The 20,346-nt window shown below is 42.5% G+C and overlaps 1 long non-coding RNA gene across 1 annotated transcript; it reads left to right on the top strand.

The window, feature by feature from the left end:
- The first annotated feature begins 1,719 nt into the window (after positions 1-1,719).
- LOC119973696 lies at positions 1,720-14,879 on the top strand. The gene is made up of 3 exons (XR_005462379.1): positions 1,720-1,732; positions 3,059-3,062; positions 14,844-14,879. It is a non-coding gene; the product is annotated as an uncharacterized LOC119973696 (long non-coding RNA).
- Positions 14,880-20,346: the final 5,467 nt, after the last annotated feature.

Below are 20,346 nucleotides of genomic sequence, written 5' to 3'. Positions count from 1 at the left end.
CATAAACCCAGTCTCTTCAATCTGAGTAGGAGCTCATTTAACCTCCCATTGATGCAGGCCATCAGACCTAGGGGACCTGTCATATAGAATCATAAAATTGTTACAGCCCCATCTTTCATACGTAGTACTTCTCTAATGATAATGGATGTTTTAAGTTCCCCCCTCCCTTTTTCCCCTCAATTTTCTGCTATTATTATTGGGATGCTTTAGTGTCTTCTACCATGAAGACAGATATAAAATATTTGTTAAAAGTCTCAGCTATTTTCTTATTTCCCCTTCTTAATTCCCCAGTGTTATCCTCCAAAGGATTAACTTTAGCTATTCTGTTCCTTTTCATAAACTTGTTGAAGCTCTTAGTGACTGTTTTTCTTTTTAATAACTTGCTCTCATAATCTATTTTTTCCCTCTTCATGATTTTATTAGTCATCCTTTGCTGGTTACTAAACGTTTCCTCTATCTTCTTTTCTGCTACTAATCTTTACAATTTTATATGCTTTTCCTTTCATTTTGATACCATCCTTAATTTCCTTATCTTTGCATCCCCTGTCTCCTGCTGCTCAGGAGATTTCCTAATCAGGTCAATAATTTTCCTTCAATTCCACACAATTCATTGTTAGCACCAATCTCTTATGAGGGACTTCATATGCGAATTGTTAATTGTTCTCTGTTCTTCTCTTCAAAGAGGCACCATGTAGGATGAAAATAGGCTGTGAAAGGCAGATAGAAATGTCAACTGGATGATTCCTTCTTTAGTTTTTGTCCACAATTATCTTAAATAACCACTTTGGGTACCAAAAACACTGACATGACTCACTAAGTACTACCAGTTTATCCCATTTCATCATATTATTGTACTTTATGTTCAGACTGCCAATTCCAAATACTGCGAGATATAAATAGTACAATCAACAAAATTGAATATGCTTTTTCTCAGAACAGTTTGCTTTACTTTTCTGTTCTTTATTGTCATGTGGTAGATTCCAATTTAATTCCGGTTCATTTATAGACAAATGGAAGAATGATCACTTCTTTTTCCAAATTTTGAATTTTACTGCAACCTTTACAGAAAATATTGTGATGAAAGTTTGAATCGTGAATAGCAGCAGCAGAAATGAAGAAGGTTAGGTGACAGTTCTTTGTTCCTAAACCTTGAGATCTAGTAAGTTTGGAATTACAATTATGAATAATGGAACAGTTTATAAAATATTGTAGTGATTTCATCATAAAGAAGAAAGGCGGCACCGTGATGCAATGGTGAGCACTCAAGGTGCGGAGGACCCGGGTTTGATCCTGACCCTGGGTCACTGTCCGTGTGGAGTTTGCACATTCTCCCCGTGACTGAATGGGTCTTGCCAACACAACCCAAAGATGTACAGGGTAGGTGGATTTTCCACGCTAAATTGCCTCTTAATTGGAAAAAAGTTTGAAAAATAGAACAGATTCCTTCACTGAAAGGAAAGCAATGATAAATTATTTCCTTTTCAGAGGTGGGGCGATGGAAATAAGATGAAGGTTTATGTATCCAATATCTCCTAGATTTGAGATCTATCTACACAAAATTAATGGCAACAATGTGTCTATGTATTTATATCCATTGTTCTTTCTATGTGTTATGTTATGCTATGTAACTATGTATACAATTCAGTGCAGTGCACATATTTAATCAATAAATGTATCTTTATACTTGAGCACATGATTGTGCATATATATATAGTACATGTGTGTACTTACAGTGTCATTTTTGTTTCCATGTATGTAGCATCATTCCTGCTGTGTAGAGTATCTCGTACCCTTAAGCGCAAGTATAAGTTTAACAGATGTAAGGATTTTATTACAAGAAAAAACTTATATTCAGATAGCATTTTTCACAATCTCAGCACATCCCAAAACACTTCATAACTAATAATTTCCCTTTTGAAGTGCAGTCACTGTTATTATGTGATGAGCCAATTGAGCCAATTTTCTCTAGTAAGATCCCACGTAAAGCAATGAGATGCAAGAACAACATAAAGGAATTTCACCTCCTGTTGCACCTTACTATGTTGTTCAAATTATGTAGTGCTCAATCAATGACACTGATATTCGCCATATGAATAAGTAGTTTTTTAAAATTGTGATTCTTAAAAGTAAAAAGAGAAAATACAATTGCACGTCACAATTCACAATTCACAACAGTAAAGAATAGACAGAGTTCATGAAGAATTATTGAGTACAAATGAGTAAAGAAAGAAAAAGTTGCATTTATATAGTGCCTTTCACATCACTAACACCTCCCAAAGCACTTCATAACTAATTATGCACTTGTTGTAGAGTAGAAAATGCGGTAGCTAATTTGCATACAGCAGGGCTCTGCAAACTGCAGCGAGATAATGACCAGATAGTCATCTGAGGTCATTTGAGGGGTAAATATCATCCAGGAAACAGAGGATAACACCCATGCTCTTGTTTTAAATAGTGCCATGGGACTTTTCATGTCCACCTGAGGACAGCTAGGCTTTAATATCTCTTCCAAAAGATGGAATCTCCAACAGTATAACTCCCTCAGTGTCAGCCTGCCCTAGACTGTGTGCTCAATTTTCTGGAGTGCTATGTGAATTCATAACTTTCTGACTCAGAGGCGGCAGCTACCAACTCAACTACAGCTAACACCATGAGGTGTAAACTTGTTTGGTGCACATGGAAATGTGTTCTCCCTCACCAATCTCAGTTGTACCATATGGAGAGATACTCAATAAAGGCAATTATTTCCATACCCTAATGGATGCAACATCCTGAGGTCATTTGTGTGGACAACTCCTGTCGACAGAATAACACAAGAAAGCAAGAGACAAAAATGCATTTGGCCAATCAATTCCACACCTTTGAATCAGTTATGTGCATTGTGTGCTGCTATCACCTCTTCCCTAATTGATTAATATCCTAAAAAGGTGAATAATCGCTGGTAAAACCTTAAAAGAAAATCCTGACACATTTCTGTACCTATTGAATGTAATTTAGTAAAAACTTCACGATACCAAATTAAAAGTGCAACCATTATTAATTTTGACATGGTTGAAAGCATGGTTTTCTGAACGTATTGTATCATCTGTCTATACTTAGCCTAACCATTTGTAACCAGATATTAATTCAGTTCATTTCTAAAGGGGGTAATTGACATAATACTGGCCACTTTTTAATGGTAGTCTTCCAAATAACGATCTCTCTTGTGGAAATTTGTTGCTTGAGGTCTGCTGTTTGGTATTTGGGTTCTAACTTTTCAATCATATAGCCGCCTAGAAGTACAAAACTTGAGCATTGCTGTAAAAAGAGATGAGCTATTGAAGCTTTTCATCCTGTCATGGAGACAGCATGAGAAAGCAGTGTAGACACAATGGGCCAAATGGCCGCCTTCTGTGCCATAACAATTCTGTGATTCAGTAATTGATAAGCTTTTGTCTAAATTCAAACTAGGCATGTCAATTGTGATTGATCAAGGCACTGCCATGGGGAATGAACCAGGAAAGGGCTGTCCCCCAAGCATTTGTTTAGTTGAAAAAGGTGCAATGCATGGACATGTTCTTTCTGTCTGTAAGGGACAGGCTTTGCATGTGAATATCTGTGGTTTATAGCACATGTAAGTGAGCCACACTGTGAGCCTGACTGATAATGTTAAATTGGTTTTCGGTGTAATTCTTAGCACAATCAGGATTGTTTGGTAATTGTTGTCTACCATGGAATCACATCTCATGTTAGACACTATGCTTTGAATTTTACAATCATGGGCTGGTTGGGTACTGTCAGTGCTTTGCTTTTCGCGAACAGCCAAAGGGATGTTCTGTTTGATGTGATCTGCCAGTTATTGGGACGTATGGCCTGCATACCTGGAATCACACTGGCACTGAAATTCTTATACCATATTATTAATTTGTGTGATAGGCAGAATGTCTTTTAGGTTTGACACAAATGGTATAAGACCATAAGACATTGGTGCAGAATTAGGCCACTCGGCCCATCGAGACTGCTCCGCCATTTAATCATGGCTGATATTTTCTCATCCCCATCCTCCTGCCTTCTCCCCATAACCCCTGATCCCCTTATTAATCAAGAACCTATCTATCTCTGCATTAAAGACACTCAGTGATTTGGCCTCCACAGCCTTCTGCGATAAAGTTCCACAGATTCACCAGCGTCTGACTGAAGAAAGCCCTCCTCATCTCTGTTTTAAAGGATCGTCACTTTAGTCTGAGATGGTGTTCCCTGGTTCTAGTTTTTCCTACAACTGGAAACATCCTCTCCACGTTCACTCTATCCAGGCCTCGCAGTATCCTGTAAGTTTCAATAAGATCCCCCCCTCACCTTCTAAACTCCAACGAGTACAGACCCAGAGTCCTCAACCGTTCCTCATACGACAAGTTCTTCATTCCAGGGATCATTCTTATAAACCTCCCGTGAACCCTTTCCAAGGCCACCTGACCAATGAGAGTTAACCTGTCTGGTTTGAATTTAAACAGAGCTTGGGAGATAACTGTTCTCTGGTGCTTTCACCAACTAGAGTCTTCTTGTCAGCCACTCAGCACAATCTTTTCATGCAGTATAAATTGTTGTTTCCTTTATATTTGATATTCTTACGAATCTATCCTGATGAATGCAAGACAAAAAACCTCAATAGCACGTCTCTTTTTTCAGCAATCTTTAATCATATTTTAAGTTAATTAGCCTATTTGTATGTATTGTATTGTAACTACTACAAAACACTGTTGAAAGAGAGTCCATAAATCATTTCCAAATGGAATTACGTACCTGAAAAATAAGAATAGAGAAGAGTTTGGGGAGCAAGCAGGAATGTGAGATTACAATAAATTACTGAAATAGAAAATTACATTAGCAAAGCCTTTACTGGTCAAATGGCCGGCATCTGTGCAATAATGCTCTATGAATAAACAGTAACATTTAAGATTTTAAAGGTGTGCAATACCTCTCTTCTCAGTTTTCTTTACTGTTCTGAAAAAAGTATTGTCACCTCTCCTCTAAAGTTAGGAAGACCAGTAAGAAGGAATCAAAAAATTGCAAAGGGATATAGATGGATGAGGTGAGTGGACAGGTTGGTAAATGGAGTCCAATGTACACCAGTTGGATATAAGAAAGGCAAGTCAGAACATTTTTTTAAATGGTGAAGGAATATAAACTGTGGGGGAACAAAAGGTTTGGGTGTTCAGGTAAACAAATCATTAAAACCTATTGCACAGGTAAAAGTAATCAGAAGGCCTAATGGAATATTGACCTTGATCTCAAATTGGAAGGAATACAAAGGAGGTTATGTTATGCTTCAGTTGGGTGCAACCTTGGCAGACCCCATTTTATTCATTGAAATTTCCAAGATTGAAATAGATTTTGTTCGGTAAAGACATCAAGGGATATAGTGCAAAGACAGATAATTGGAATTGAGGTACAGATTGGCCATAATCTTAACTGAATGGTGGAACAGGAGTGAGGGGCTAACTGGTCTACTCCTGTGCCGAATTTGGAGTTTGATGTCTGAATCGTTTTGATGTTCTTTGAAAAATTTCCAGTGCACCGGATTTATTTTCAAAGCAGAGTGCCCAAAACAATACAAATATATCTCATTACTATAAGAAAGGGTTAAAATTATCTTTTTAAAATCTTATCATCAAATGCTTTGGGGAGGTATGTCCTATTTGATTAGTCTGGTGACAGCTTTTCATTAAGAGGGTGCCATCGGAGTGTGTGATCAACAATCATACCCAAATTATTTTCCATCAATTAAATTGGCATTAATGAATGCACAGGCATATTTTTGTTGACAGTGGAAGCATCCTTGAGATCTGTGCTGCAACCTAAATTTATATTTGTAACTTGAACATAGGCAGAAAGGAAATGATATTGAGCTTTGGTAATAAAATCAAAATAGTGGACATAGAAAACTGTGAGGGTAAGTGCAGGGTGTTGGAATAGATGAATAAATAAGTTTGCAGAGTGTGCCAATAGATGCAGTTCAATGTGAAGCAGCACAAATTGGAGGGAAAAAAGTGAAAAGAAAATTGGCCCTAAACAATGACATTCTTTTCTAAAATATTTTTATTCAAACAACATTTTCAATGCAACAAACCCAACCACAATACAACCAACCCAACCCTGTCTTATTCCCAAAATGCACCCACCCAGTCCCTCCAAACCCCCTCCCCCTCAACCACACAGAAAGAAAACAAAGCATTAACAAATCATTAACCTGACTTGGGGCAGCACAGTAGCATTGTGGATAGCACAATCGCTTCACAGCTCCAGGGTCCCAGGTTCGATTCCGGCTTGGGTCACTGTCTGTGCGGAGTCTGCACATCCTCCCCATGTGTGCGTGGGTTTCCTCCGGGTGCTCCGGTTTCCTCCCACAGTCCAAAGATGTGCAGGTTAGGTGGATTGGCCATGATAAATTGCCCTTAGTGTCCAAAATTGCCCTTAGTGTTGGGTGGGGTAACTAGGTTATGGGGGTGGGGTGGAGGTGTTGACCTTGGGTAGTGTGCTCGTTCCAGGAGCCGGTGCAGACTCGATGGGCCGAATGGCCTCCTTCTGCACTGTAAATTCTATGATCTATGAAAAAGATGAACCCCCACCCTGCCACAGCTGATGGTAACCAGTTCCTTGAAAAATTAGATGAAGGGCTGCCACCTAGAACTATATCACCAACCCCCTCCTGGTATAATTGATCTCCTCTAGGTGCAAAAAATTCCATCAGGTCCCTCAAACAAGCCAAGGTCTGAGGCGGCACCAGGGACCTCCACATAAGCAGAACTCACCTCCAGGCAATTAGCGAGGTGAAGGCTAAGAGACCTGCAACACAGCTGAGTCCAATACTCCAAAAGTGGCCACCAATGGGCACGGTTCCAGCTGAATGACAAAAATCCCTGACATTGTATCAAAAAAGGAGACACAGAAACTAACAAGCTTGGGGCAAGACAAAACATGTGCGTGTGATTTGTCGGTCCCCCGGAGCACCGCTAACACCTATCCTCCACACCCGAGAAGAACCCACTTATATGCACCCTAATCAGGTGCACCCTGAGCACCACCTTGAACTGGATCAGGCTTAACCTCACACACAAAGATGTGAAGTTGACCCTGTAAAGAGCCTCATTCCACAATCCCCCCTCATAGACCCAACCCAACTCATCCTCCCACTTCCTTTTTACCTCCTCCAACTATACCTGCTCCATTGGCAACACCTGCCCATAAACCTCCAAAATCTTACCCTCTCCGAACTTGGCTACGGACATGACCCTGTCCATAAACGAGGGTGACAGCACCAGGGGAAATGAAGATAGTTCCTTGTGTAAAAAATCACACCCCTGAAAATACCTAAATACATTCTCTCTCGGGAGCTTGAACTTCTCTAACAGTCATCTAGGCCGGTAAATCTACCCTCCAGAAACGTGAATCTAAACCTTCCTCTCCTCTGCCCTAAATGATGAATTTAAGCCAAACGGCACAAACCTATGGCTTCTGCAAATCGAAGCCCAATGGAGACATGGAACCCAATGTAATATGCTGCCTATCACCACCGATCTTGAAGAGAATCTAGCAGGGGGAAAAGGGGTGTGGCACTGTAACCAGAGCCCTCAGACCCGACCTTATGCACAAAACCTCCTCCATCCGCCGCCAGATAGAATCTGGATCCTCAAACCACCCCGCACCTTCTCAATATTTGCCGCCCAGTAATAGCTCAACAGATTGGGCAATGCCAAACCTCCCGACTACCTATCCCTTTGCAAAAACATTCCTCAAATCCAAAGAGCCTTACCAGCCCAAACAAAAGTAGATATCAATTTGTTAACCCAACAGAAGAAAGCCTTGGGAAGAAAGACTGAGAGACACTGGAATAAACAAAAACCTTGCGAGAATATTTGTCTTCACTATTTGTACCCTTCCCGCTAGGGTCAGAGGGTCACCTTTTCAAATCGGCCTTCCACCCATCTACCAGACTAGAAAAGTTACATTTATTAAGCGTGGCCCAATCATGGGCACCCGGATACCTAGGTACCAGAAGGTAGACTTGGCAGGACGAAACGGCAGCCTCCCAAGATCAGCTCCCATCCCCGGGGGTTCATTGGAAAAAATTCTCTCTTACCCAGATAAAGTTTATACCCTAAAAAGGAGCCAAACTTCCTGTGCAGCTCCATTATATCCACCACATTGTAGAGAGGGTCTATAATATATAGTAATTGATCATCCACATATAAGGTCACATTATGCTGCCTAACCCCATACTCTATCCCCCTCCATCCAGTAGACAACCTCAATGCAATGGCCAGCAGTTCGATTGCTAAAACAAACAACAGTGGAGACAAGGGGCACCTCTGTCTTGTACCCCTCTTCAGTAGGAAATAACCCAATCTCAGGTCATTAGTATGCACACTCACGGTGGGGGCCCTGTATAAAAACCTAATCCATTAAATAAATTTGGCCCGAAGCCAAACCGCCCCAGGATCTCAAAGAGGTACGCCCACTCAACCCCATCAAATGCCTTCTCATCCATCAAAGTAATCACCTCTGGCCTGGTCTCTAAGGACGGCAACAACACAACATTTAACAATTTCCTAATATTGGCCGACAACTGCCGACCTTTAACAAATCCAGTCTGCTCCTCCGAAATCACCCCCGGTAGGCAGGGTTCCAATCTCATCGTCAGCACCTTAGCCAACAATTTAGCGCCAACATTTAACAATGAGACAGGCAACACAACCCACATTCCACAGGATCCTTGTCCTTCTTCAGGATCAAGGAAATTGTGCCTGTGACACCCCTTGGGACATGGAATCATTAAACATATCCAGCACAAGTGGGAACAGCTGACCAGCAAACTGTTTATAAAATTCAATGGGGAACCCATCCGGTCCTGGTGCCTTGCCCATCTGCATTAACCAAATACAACTCTTGATCTCCTCCAGCCCAATCAGCATCTCCAACTTCTGCCTTCTCTCCTACTTTACCACTGGGAAGATCAACCCATCCAAAAATTGTCTCATTGATGAGTCCCCTACTGGAGGCTCTGACTCATACAACCCATGGTAGAAGGCCTCAAACACCTCATTAACCTTCACAGGGGCAGAAACTATCCCACCACCCGAGTCCCTGACCTGCACAATTTCCTGGAAAGTTGTCTGCCACCTAAGCTGGTGAGCCAACAGACGACTGGCCTTCTCCCATACTCATAGAAAGTCACCTTTGAGTGACACAGCTTACAAGTTGTCAATAACCCAAGCTCCTTTCTGGCCACCAATAACCCTGGCGTCAGGGCGATTGAGGACTGGTGGACCACCTCGAGAATGGAGTCCACCAGTCTCTGCTTCTCAACTGTCCCAAATTTATCCCTAAGCATCCATTCAGTGAATACCAACAACTCTTTCACCGAGACTTGGAACTCGACCTATCCAAAGTCAGATCCAAAACACAATTAAAGTGAATAGACACCATGAATGGACTTGAATGAATGCCGAGTCATCCCAGTTCAGTGCATACACATTGACATCAGCATCACTGGTGTGCCTGCCAACAACCCACTGACTAATACGTACCTGCCGACTGAGTCTGACAATATATTGCCCGCAGAAAATGCCAGCCTCTTAGTAATCAACACAGCAGCCCCCTGCTCCCTACAATCAAAACCCGAGTGATGTACATGTCCCGCCCATCCCTTCTGCAACCTCGTTTGATCCTGAATTCTTAAATGGGTCTCCTGTAAAAAAACACATCCACTTTCAAACTTCTCAAGTGTGCAAAAACACGGGACCTTTAACCCTCTCACATTCCAAGTTATCAACTGAATCGGGGTCCTCTGGCCACTCCCCCTTCCCCTGCCCTCCCCCCTCCCGAGCTCAGGATTAGCCATTTCCACCCTCGGAGGCAATCCAGCAATGCCTCAACCTGCGGCAGCTCCAGGCTCACAGGTAGCTGCACATCCCCCATAAAGCCAGTCCCAAAACAAAGGAATTGTCATTGTCAGCAGTCTCCCCCTCCCCCTCCTCCCCCATCTCCCTCCCCCTCCCTCACCCAGCCCCACCCCATTCACCAATCGAACAACCAACAGAAGAACAAAAGCCCCCCTCCCTTACTCCAAGCCCAAACAAAACAGAAACAAAAAGCTTAAGCTCATGACCTTAAAAAAACCCACCTGCATGGTAACAAGCCGTAGACATCCCCCTGATTTCACTCCCGTTAACTAGCTATACTGCTGGCAGGGTGACCCGCGCACAGAGTGAAAATCAAAGTCAACACAGCAATATATCAACGATCAACCCCTCCCGCCCAAACCAAACTTTATTACAGAACCCAAGAGAAAAAAAACAACACCCAGACCCCCTCCCCAAAAATAAAGTTCAACAGTGCAATATACAAACCCCAACTTTACCCAGAACAAAGGCAAGCCCAGGAACAAACCCCAAACTCCGCATTACAAAAATCACCCACAAGATACAAATACATGAACTTAACAACGAACAAACAACAAACTCCACAGTCCTCAAGCACTTTAGTCAACCCCCAATCCGTGCTTCCTGAAAATCTCATTTGCATCCTCTGGCGCATCATAGTCTCTGTCCTCAAAGGTTACCCGAAGAGAAGCCAGGTACACCACGTCAAACCTCACGTTGCTCCTGTACAGCACTGCCTTGGCATTATTAAATGGCACAAATCTTCTCGCTAGCTCCAGCCCAACATCTTGGTATATTCTGATGGCATTGCCCTCCCATCTACAGTCTCCTTAGTCTTTCACCCACCTCAGGACCGACTCCTTATCCAGGTACCGATGTAACCTATGATTGCCCGAGGTAGGCCCCCCCCCCCCCCCCCCCCCCCCCCCCGGTCGCCAGGCGGACGTGACCAGTGTATCCCGCCCATAGTTCGTAGAATTGGAGCGCTCTAGGCCCTCCGGTAGCCCAATGAACCTTAGGATTTGCTGCCTGGAGCGGTTCTCCAGATCGTCAACCTTGGCCTTTAGCGCCCTCCACTCCTCCGCCAGAAGGCAATCCGATCAGTGTGGTTAGAGAGCACCACCTCAACCTTCTGTATCATCGCCCATGTACCTATATCTGCTGATCCATCTTGTCCATGGTCCCCCGAATTGGGGCCAAAGCACCCTCCATTGTCTTCTCCAGATCCTCAGCAATTGCCTGCTGCTTCTTAAATTCGTTGCTCAGGAACTTACCCAACTTCTAAGTCATCAACTGAGGGGCCACAAACTCAGCATAAGCCACCACCATGTTCCTCCCTGCCGGAGATTTAGGAACTTTTGATTCCGTTGATGCTCCCTTGCCTGACTTCTGCTTTGAACTACTTCTGTTGGACATTACTTGAGCGAGAGGGCCTATTTAATCAAATTCAGAAAATTGCCCATAAACCAGGCAGAAAGGGCCAATACCAAGTACCTTGCTGGGAGCCATTGCATGTGCAACTGCTCACCACATCGCCACCACCGAAGTCTCCCATTACAATGACATTCTTATCCGAGAGGAGGAACAAATATCCAAGAGTCCAGATACATCAATCCCTCAAGGTGAAATTGCAGAAAGAATGGGCATTTTAAAAAGCCAATAGGATTCTGGGTGTTTAGTATATGGGACATTGAATATTAAATCATGAACTTGTGCTACAAATGGTTTAGTTGCAGTTAGAGTATTGTATGCAGTTCTGGACACCTCATTATAGGAAGGATAACAGAGCACTGGAAAGATTACAGTGTAGATTTGTTAGAAATATACCATGAATAGAAGGTTATATTTATTAAAAATAGCCTGAAAGTTTTATTGCAGAAAATTAACAAGTTTTCAAAATTAGGAAAGTTTTTTGAGTGCAAACTGTGAAAGATTATTTTCACTTGCCAATCAATGAATGGCAAACTCATGATTATTACATAAAAAATTATAGTGGAAATTTACTACAAGATCTTCTTTTCTTGGAGTTGTTAGAACCATGGGAAATCTGGACAAAAATGTATTTTAAGGTGGAGACTAAAACAGCAACGAGGAATATATTGAGAGGAGATAGCTTCAGATAAGGATCTAACATTATCACAGGCACAATGCATCAAATAGGCTCCGACTGAACTGTCAGTTTTCTGAATCTATATTTTCTATACTATCAGCGTAGGTTACGTTTTTGCATTCAAATCTCTTTGTTACTCTTTCAGCAACCAAATTATTTTAAATGCTAACAATTTTCCTTGTTCTGTAACTGTACTTAAAAAATAAATAAAGTGGACTCAGACTAGACCAGCATTTATTGCCCAACTCTAATTGTCCTTGAGGAGGTGATGGCGAGCTGCCTTCTTGAATCACCACATGGTGTAGCAACGTCCACAGTGCTGTTAGGAAGGGAGTTCCAGGATTTTGAGACTTCTTTTCACGGTTTGATAGAACTGAGTGGCTTGGTAGGCTATTTCAGAGTCAACCACATTGCTGTGGGTCTGGGGTGACATGTAGGCCTGAGACCAGGTAAGGATGGCAGGTTAGTGAACCAAATGGGTTTTTCTGACTCTGGACAATGGTTTCATGGTCATATGTAGACTCTTAATTCCAGATTTTTACCGAATCAAATTCCATCTGCTGTGGATTACCTCACCAGATCTTGGATCACTGGAATATTAACCCAGTATAATATTATGTTGCCAATTATTATTTTTAGATAGATTCCACTAGCATTACTACAGTAGAAATTGAATTAGAAAATTTTAAATGATCAAAAATCTTTGGATATTTTCTTGGTTAATTGACAATTTGACGAAAAATTGTTTATTGAATTAATTGGTTAACAGCCTGTGAATAGGTCCTCTGTGTATCACAGAGAAACCTAGAGGGATGAGAAAGTATAAATATCAACATTAGATTGAGGTACATCAGAAATCATTGCAAGATATGCGGTTTATAATTAAATGGTCACATGCATGTTGAAATGCATCTAAGGAATATTTAGCTTTAATGGTTTAGAAATACACCTGCTTCATTGATGAGAGAACTTTTTTTTAAAGCAAGGTTTTTCAAACTGTGGATCACGGCCCACTGCTGGATCATGGGCAGGTGTCAAGAGAGTCATGGAGCTATCGATTGCGGAGTGCCCGATCACGGGAGATGCGTCCAATGGCCACAACCGGCTTTTAAGTTGGGAAAGCCGGCTGCTACTGGGTTTTAAATGTGAAGGTACAGTCTTCCCACCAGAAGTGGCACAGAGAGCAGATCACACATCTGGCACATAAACTGACGTCACGCATACATCCGTGCTTTTGCCGTGAAATCACAGAGGAGCGATTCCTCAATTTTCTAGCTGTGAGCCAGCAAGCCAAAGGACTGTGAAGAATTGAAGATTGATTGTTTTGTTATAAGGAAGAAAGGGCCAAAAAACAAATCGACCAGGAGCTCACAACGGAATCTGCTAAAGAGAGCTGCACAGGAGAGTCCATGACAGACAAAGCAGTGCTTGTGAGAGCTGCACAGGAGAGTCCACGGCAGGACAAAGTTATGCTCGTGTGAGCTATATTCAGAGCTCTGGGGCCTCTGGTGAACAGCACAATAAGGAGAAACTGAAATTGGGAACAAGGCAGAATAAAAATGATTTCTCGAGGTATGGCTTTGTTAATTGTGCCAGTACAAATCAGGATGCAAAGTCCATGTGTGTTATATGCAGGAAAGAACTGGTATATTACAGTTTTAAATCCTCAAAACGTCAAAGGCATTGGAAGACAAAGCATGGTGAGTTTGAGGACAAACCTCTTGATTTGTTTCGAAGGATGCAGGAGAACATAAACCATTAGCTGATGTCCTTAGCAAATATGTAACATTGAATGACAAAGCAAATGAGATCGTGAGGACCAAGCAGGCTCACCCAACGCATTAAACGTAAGCAAAAATGGTGTATTGCAAATGTCGGCCGGCGTTGGCCGTGAAGGTCGGCCACTTGGTGAAAATGGGTCCCGGGGAAAAAAGTTTTGGAAAACACTATTTTTTAAAAGCATACATACTTTATTAAACATATTGTTTGGGGCAGCACAGCGGTACAGTGGTCAGTACTGTTGTCTCACGGCCCCGAGGACCCGGGTTTGATCCCGGTCCTGGGTCACTGTCCACGTGGAGTTTACACATTCTCCCATGTCTGCCTGGGTTTCACCCCCACAACCCAAAAAGATGTGCAGGGTAGGTGAATTGGCCACGCTAAATTGCCCATTAATTGGAAAAAAAAATTATTGGGTGCTCTAAATTTATATTTTAACAAATTAAACGTATTGTTTTATCACATCATCCTTTATGGGGAGGCTTTGCTATAATATCAAGGTCTCAAAATGATTTGTAGTCAGGTCCATTGGTAAGACTAAACACAAATAAAATTAGCAAATGAAAAATGATTACACAATATTTTGGCATTTTATTAGTTAAATGATGCCTCAGTTAAAAATAACCCTCTTGAAAACAACTGTGATGACAGCTAATTGATATTTCTTCTTGTAATCCTTTGAATGACTGTTCTAGATGCCATCAAAGCTCCTGGTAAATGTGGAATCAAGATTAATGCATCATAAGCCCCCAAAACATGAGTAATTAAAATATGAATTATAAGGAGTATATTGTCCCAATTGTTTATTATGTTTTACTTATTGTCTAATAGACAATTGAATACCAACAAAAAATCGATTGTATTGAGTTATCAAAAAATTTATTTATTTTTCATCCATTTTTAACCATTTTTTTTCTTTTATGCATTTTTTTCTTTTGATTAATTATTTTTAGTTATTTTTTGTTTGGCACTTTTGAATGATTTCTTACATTTTTTGTGATTCATATTTACCTGGTTGATCCTGCCAGTAACATAAGCTTGTCTCAAAGATTAAGCCATGCATGTCTACATACACACGGTCCGTACAGTGAAATTGCAAATGGCTCATTAAATCAGTTATGGTTCCTTTGATTGCTCCAAATGTTATTTGGATAACTGTGGTAATTCTAGAGCTCATACATGCAAACGAGCGCTGACCCATGTGGGTATATGTGCATTTATCAGATTTCTTGTAATTTATATAAATGACATAGATGACTATGTGGGGGTAGGATCAGTAGGTTTGTGGGTGACACAAAGATTGGCCGGCTGGTTACCAGTGAGTTGAGTGCCTTGGGTTACAGGAAGATATACACAGATATACAATGGGTGGATAAGTGGCAGATGGAATTTAACCCTGAAAAGTGTGAGGTGATACACTCTGGAAGGAGTAATTTGACAAGGAAGTATACTATGAAAAGTCTGACATTGGGAAGTTCTGAAGAACAAAGGGATTTTGACTTGTTTGTCCATAGATTTCTGAAGGCAGAAGCGTAGGTTAAAAGGTGGTGAAAAAGGCAAATGGGACACTTGCTTTTATCAATCGGGGCATAGATTACAAAAGCAGGGATGGCATGATGGAGCTGTACAGAACTTTAGCGAGGCCACAGCTGGAGTACTGTGTGCAATTCTGGTCGCCACATTATAGTAAGGATGTAATTGTACTGGAGGGGGTGCAGAGAAGATTCACCAGGATGTTGTCTGGGATGGAACATTTAAGTTATAAAGAGAGGTTGGATAGGCTTGGGTTGTTTTCTCTGGAGTAGAGAACACTGAGGAGTGACCTGATTGAGGTGTACAAGATTATGAGGGGCATGGACAGGGTGGATATGGAGCAGCTGTTCCCCTTAGTTGAAGGGTCAGTTATGGGGGGACACAAGTTCAAGGTGAGGGGCAGGGGGTTGAGGGGAGATTTGAGGAAAACCTTTTTACCCAGAGAGTGGTGATGGTCTGGAATGCACTGCCAGGGAGAGTGGTAGAGGTGGGATGCCTCACATCCTATAAAAAGTACCTGGATGAGTACTTGGCACATCTTAACATTCAAGGCTATGGGTCAAGTGATGACAAATGCAATTAGGTAGGCAGATCAGGGTGTTTCATGCACCGGTGCAGACTCAATGGGCCGAAGAGACTCTTCTGCACTGCACTATTCTGTTGTTCTGTGATTCTGTGATATGTAATTACATTTTGTGCTTATATTTATTTCTTTCAAGCATGGGCATAAAGAATAAAAAGAACCATAAAGCATATATTTTAAATAGAATACCAGAGAAATTGGGGTGTAAACAGAAAATGGAATGTTAAATGTAATTGTGGTGGTAACAGAAGATCCTGTGAAATCTTAAGAAGCCAAAATTTGCTATGAAAATAACAGCAAGGCGAATTATTTATGGGTAAAAATGCCTCAGGCAAGGAGCATGCTCCGCCTTCAGCTTTATAAAAATTGCATTTTGCTTGTAGTCTTTCCTTTAAAGAACTTGTGGGGTATTAACTCATCAATTGCCATTAAACATGCCAAAAAAAAATTAAAGCATATCATTCTAAGCACAAGTGCCCTTTAAATTATGTGAACATTTTAATGACTATCAATGCTATTCTCTGGAACCAAAAAATAACTGCTCCAAATGTGGAATCGCATTGATTCAGGTTTTGCATATTTTGGGAAGATTTTTAAATGTCCATTTTTTAAAAAGAAGCTTCACTTTCTTTACTGTCAATCCCATGTTTCCCTCCCTTTATTTCTGTTTCTGTTCCTTGATTGACATTGAATTCACCCGCCTGTAATTTATCCTCCATTTCAGTCCTTCTACTATTTATTTCCCAATCATTAAATCACATTAGTTAATGAGATACCCTATTGGTTCATCCGTTCACTCAGGTCCCAAATGTTCTGTTTCCCACACAGTGCCTCTATCAGTTCACGCTATCATCAACTTCATGGTAGGCAAAAACCTTTTTGAACAAAGGGTGTGGGCAAGTTTAAACAACAACAGATATCATTAGATGCCTTGGGCGCGATTCTCCGCACTCCCGACGGTGCGGAGAATAGCGTGGCTCGTAAAATTTTACGGCCACGCTGTTCCGACGCCCTCCCGCTATTCTCCCCCCCCCCCCCACCCACGCCCGACTCCCGATACGAATCGCTGCCGCCGTTTTTTTACGGCCGGCAGCGATTCTCAGCTGATGGATGGGCCGAGTTCCCAGCCCTTTACGGCTGTTTTTACGAACGGCAAACACACCTGGTCTGGCCGTTCATAAAAACGGCCGTAAACTGTCGATTTTTAAAACCATAGCACCGATTGGCACGGCAGTACCACGGCCGTGCCAAGGGTGCCATGGGCCCGCGATCGGTGGGCACCGATCGCGGGCAGCAGGCCCGATGCCCGTGCACTCTTTGTCCTTCCGCCACCCCGCAGTATCCATTCGCGGGGCGGCTGAGGGGCATCCCGGCCCGCGCATGCGCGGGTTTCGCGCAAATGCGCGATGACGTCATCCGCGCATGCGCGAGTTGGAGTCTTCCAATCCGCACATGTGCGGCTGACGTCATATGACGCATCAGCCGGCGCTAACTCTGGCAAGCGGGCTTAACGAAATTCGTTAAGCCCGCGATGCCGGAGTTTACGGCGTCGGGATGCTAGCCCCGACCGGGGACCAGAATCGGTTCCCGGTCGGGAAGGGGGGGGGGCTGGCGTCAAACCCGCCCGGATTTGACGCCAGCCTTACGATTTCTCCCCATATGGGAGAATCGCGCCCCTTATTGCTGATTCTGATCAAATGCGTTTCTTTGGGAAAAATAGATTGGAAAATGGGTGATGTATTTTAAATATTTAAAAAAACAAGTTATAGTTATAATCCTAAGAAATGTATGCTTGTTGGGTGGTTCACATTAGTATTAATCTTCCTATTTTATAAATGTATAAAAAGATGATAACTTTTCTTTGCCTGGGGTGGAATGAAGTTTTGTGCTTTTCAAAATGTGGGATATCTGTGAAATAGAATATTTTTTCCCATCATTTTAATCCATTGCTAAACTAAGTCTAATTTGCCAAGGATTGGGAAGGAACCAAAGCTACGTACTGTGTGCCTCAGGTACAAAAGTAAAACTTACTGATGGTAAAAATCTGAAATACAAACAGAAAATGCTGAAAATACTCAGCAATTTTGGCAGCATCTGTGGTGAGAGAAACAGCATTAACGTTTCAGGTCAATGACCTTTCATCAGAACTGGAAAAACAATAACAACAATTTGTACTTATATAGTGTCTGTAGCATAGTAAAATATCCCACAGGAGCATTATAAAACAAAATGTGACATTAGGGCAGATAACCAAAAACTTGGTCAAAGAGGTAGGTTTTAAGGAGCATCTTAAGGGAGTGAAGCAAGGTAGAGAGGAAGAGAGATCTAGAATGTAGGTCTCGGTCCAATAATGGGCAAATTAAAATCGGTGACGCTCAAGAGGCCAGAATTAGAAGAGCACAGATATCCTGCAGTGTTATGGGGCTCTGGGAAATTACAGAGATGGAAGTCAAGGCCGTTGAGCACTTTGAAACAAGGATGAGAATTTTAAAATCATAGCATTGTTCAAGCAGGAGCCAATGTAAATCAGCCAACACAGGCATGATGGGTGAGCAGGGTTTAGAGCAGAATATTAACTGCCAAGGGGAAGCAGGTTCCGGTGTGGGCAGGTGGTGGTTTGTAGCCTTCAGAAGTGGTGATAGTTTGGAACACGACAAGATCCTGTTCACTTCTGGGTCTAACCCAAATGGATTTGCATGGTGAGCAGGAAACGCTGGGTGTAGTCAGGTAAGAAATTAAAATCTTCAAACTCAGTACATAACGCAGAATTCTGGCTTTAATAGCCAATGGACCTATTTCTCGAGCTGTGTGGAACCTGCCTGGGTGAGACCAGTGGAAACTACTTCTTCAGTGAAAGTGACTGACTGGGGAGCCTTCAAACAGTGAAATTGATAGGCTGCAGCCCTGCGCAAATGTGAGATTGGTGCTCCTAACACTTCTTTTGAGAGTGTACTTGCACCACTTGACAGGCAATTTCCAGCTTCTTGGAATTTAGCTCATCTGCCTCAGACTTTACTTATCTTGATTTGCACAGCTCTGCTCTCAGCCTTCACCATAACATGGGTGCAACATAAGGAGCTCGACCTTGCACCTCTGATGAGGATTAAGAGAAAGAGCAGGAGCAACACCAGTGTCAGCACCAAAAGTAGCCTCAGCCACATGTTGCTCAACAAGACAGAGGGTTGGACACAGGAGCCAGGATCCCCAGCACAGGCAGAAGATCAGATTTATCGACACACGTAAGCACCAATAATTTGGGAAGCTTCGACTTCTACAGAAAATCATTGCTGACATCTGCAGCCTCCTGGAACAAGACCTCATTCCCAGTGCATCAGGTGGCAAACAAGTGCAAGTGGCTGTCACAGGCGGCCCCCTCCAGTTCTGTGCTCCTCTCTGCAGTGCTGCACATACTTCTCATGCAAGGAGAGAAAGCAGAAAATAGTGAGCGTGAAAATGGATTATGTCAAGAGGAGGGAAGGACAATGTGCAGGCCACGAGATGGCACAAAGATGAGGACAAGAGGTGGCACGGTGGCGCAGTGGTTAGCAGTGCTGCCTCATGGCGCCGAGGACCCGGGTCACTGTCCATGTGGAGTTTGCACATTCTCCCCCGTGTCTGCGTGGGTCTCACCCCCACAACCCAAAAATGTACAGGGTAGGTGGATTGGCCATGTTAAATTGCCCCTTAATTGGGAAAAAATCTGAACATGAGTGTGTGTTTTTTTTTATGAATTCAAGGAATGTAGACTTTGCTAGTTAGACCAGCATTAATTGCACATCCCTAATTTCCCTTGAGCTTCCTTTTGAGCCACTGCTGAGCATATATTGTAGGTACACCCACAGTGCAGTTAGGGAGAGAGTTTAATTACTTTGACTGGTGACAGTGTAGGAACAGCGAAATATTTCCATGGATGATGAGTGATTTGGAGGTGGTGGTATTCCCATGTGTCTGCTGTTCTTACCCTTGTAGATGCCAATGGTCGTGTGTTTGGAAAGTGCTGTTCAAGAAGTCTTGGTGAGTTTCTGTAGTGCATCTTGCAGATGGTACACACTTCTGCTACGGTGTGTCAGTGGTGGAGGGAGTGAATGTTTGTGGATGGGGTGCCAATCAAGTAGAGTTGTTGGAGCTGCACTTATCCAGCCAAGTGGAGAATATTCCTTTACACTCCTGACGTCTATCTTGTGAATTATGGCTAAGCTTTGGGAGACAGGAGGTGAGTTTCGCACCACAGGATTCCTAGCCTCTGACCTGCTCTTGTAACCATAGTATTGATATGGCCAGTTCAGTAAAGTTTCTGGTCAATGGTAACCCTCAGGATGTTGATTGTGGGGATTCAGCATTGGTAATGCCATTGAATGTCAAGGGCTAATGGTTAGATTCTCGCTTGTGTAGCATGAATGTTACTTGCTACTTGTTAGCCCAAG

This window comes from Scyliorhinus canicula, chromosome 11, assembly GCF_902713615.1.
Source record: "Scyliorhinus canicula chromosome 11, sScyCan1.1, whole genome shotgun sequence".
NCBI lineage: Eukaryota > Metazoa > Chordata > Chondrichthyes > Carcharhiniformes > Scyliorhinidae > Scyliorhinus > Scyliorhinus canicula.
This window is presented reverse-complemented; position numbering and strand designations above follow the sequence as displayed.